The 2,456-nt window shown below is 37.8% G+C and overlaps 1 pseudogene; it reads left to right on the top strand.

Moving 5' to 3' along the window:
* Nucleotides 1-377: 377 nt before the first annotated feature.
* LOC111813174 lies at nucleotides 378-503 on the top strand (annotated as a pseudogene).
* Nucleotides 504-2,456: the final 1,953 nt, after the last annotated feature.

Below are 2,456 nucleotides of genomic sequence, written 5' to 3'. Positions count from 1 at the left end.
GGTTTGAACAAGATATCATGTCTATATCTTTTACTCTAAAAACTACAAGGACAATACATGATGTATTAATTATTGCAACTCTCCTACTAACCTGTTTTGAAACTGTTTATGTTATTTTTATTTATTCTCTTTACAAAAGAAAAGCACCTAACTAAATATTTTTTAGAAAACTGGAATACAATGGGAAAGTGCCATTTTTATTTATCCTAATTAAAATTTAAATGTCCTATTCTTTAAAAAACAAAATAAAATTTAATAGTGAAATAATCAGAGAATAGCAACAGTAAATATGCTATAATGCTCAAAGAATAGTGAAAATGCTATCCCAAGTATAATCCATAGGCAAGAAGACTCTTACAAAAACAAAGCACATGGGTAGCTTTGCACAGTGGCTGTATCGTAGCCAATGAGGTTTATCCAAGGTGTGATTATTGCCAATTGAAAACTTTTCCCAATACCCCACCATGATGACTTGAAAAAAAGAAGCGCACAGAACTTCCTTTTCAATGAACTAAGAGGAGCTAGTAGTACAAATGAAACAAATTAGTATATACAGAAATATTTTTGAAACAACAAAATAGAGAATTTGGGAAAATTGTTTGAACTTCACCCTACTTCCTATTTTTTTATCTTCTATTTTTTTTCTGTATTTAGGACAGGGTCTACAGGGTCTCACTGTGTAGATCAGACTCATAGTGATTCTCCTGTGTTCAGCCTCCCAAGAGCTGGGATTACAGGCACGTGCCACCACATCCAGTCTCAATCACAGTCTCAGTGCACCCCAGGATCGAACCCTGGCCTCTGCGCTCTGCCTAAGCAGGTGCTTCAGTCTGCTGAGTTATCAAGCCAACCCTTTGTCTTCTATTTTCCTTTTTATTTATACATGTATGTATTTTAAGTTGCTCATGTAAGAGAAACCATGCAATGTTAAATTTGTGTTTGACTTATTTCATTTAACATTCTGTTCTCATATCATAGGGATACGTGCATACCCATGTTTATATCAGCACAATTTGTAAAAGAGCTTGGAAACAGCATAGCTATCCCTCAATAGATGAATGGATAAAAAAAAGGAGGATATATATATATATATTTTTTTTTTAATTTTATTTATTTATTTATTTATTTGTGTGTGTGTGTGTGTGTGTGTGTGTGTGTGTGTGTGTGTGTGTGGCCAGCTCAGCCCACCAGGGGGCGGGGCTGGCTGGCATGTGGTGCTGGGGGATTGAACCGTGGTCCCTGCACTTCGCTTAGCTTAACTTGTTCTAAGTAGGTGCTTTAGACCACTGAGCCATCTCACCAGCCCTATATATATATTTATAAAGCAAGATGAACTTGAGTCATTCCCTAGCAGATGGATGCAACTTGAGTCTTTTTAGTATACCAAGTACAGCCTATTTTCTCTGCCTTGAATATAATAAATTGAACTTAGTGACTCACTCCTAACAAACACACACACACACACACAAAAGCAGTGATGTGCAACTTCAGGGACCAGTCCTTACAACGTGTTGTGGCTTCTTCTGCACTCACTGTCTTGATCACCTGGAGCAGGCAAAGCTGGCTATTGTGTTGGGAAGACAGCCAAGCAACCTAGGGAGACGTCTACGCAACAAAGCTCTGGCATGAGCACCTGCCAGCAGACATGCAGGCGAGTCCTAACGAAGAACACCCTCCAGCCTCAGTCACGCCTTTGGATTATTGCAGTCTCTGCCTATCCCCTAACTGTGGATTCATAAGCCCTGCGTGAATTCCTAAATCATACAAACTGAGATAATCTATATTTGTTTTTCTAACCCACTAAGTTTTGGGCAATCCATTATTCAGCACTAGATAATTAACAGACTTTCTAAGATTAGATTTTCTGACCTTTTTCAGAAAAGGTGTATTCACTGATATGAATGTCCCAAAAGATTGCATCCTAAAACCAGAGGATAGCAGCTTCCTCCACAAGTTATCTGGCTTATTTTTGGGGGTTCTGAAAGACTGGAGAGAGCTCTCTGAGACATGGGGATAGTTCTCTCATAGGCCTTATGAAAAGGGGAGATAACAGTTGCTCCCACCAAGAAAGAACCCCAAATCAGTCTGGTTATGATTAAACCAGTGGCATCTCATTATCTTCTTAGACTAGTGTCTTTCAAACTTTTTATAGGAAAAGTATCATGTCTTGTACTAACAGATATTCTATTCAGAAGGGGGAGGAGAGGAAAGTGACATTCAAAATATACACATATAGCATGTTAAAGACTTAGGTGCATTCTTTACACAAAAAGATCTGTACCGTTCTTGTTTAATCCAGAATTCACAAAGCTAGGGTTACAGCAGATTGCCACTCTATGCTCTCTTTTTCTAACAAAAATAATTATGAGCATTTGTTGGAGCACAAATGTTCTACAGAGTACATAAAAGCATTGATGTGTATAAGAAGGAATTCATCATAATATATACTGAATGGA

The sequence above is a fragment of the Octodon degus genome, unplaced genomic scaffold, assembly GCF_000260255.1.
Source record: "Octodon degus isolate 3935 unplaced genomic scaffold, OctDeg1.0 scaffold00169, whole genome shotgun sequence".
NCBI lineage: Eukaryota > Metazoa > Chordata > Mammalia > Rodentia > Octodontidae > Octodon > Octodon degus.
Note: the sequence above shows the minus strand (reverse complement) of the source record. Positions and strands in the feature narration are given on the sequence as shown.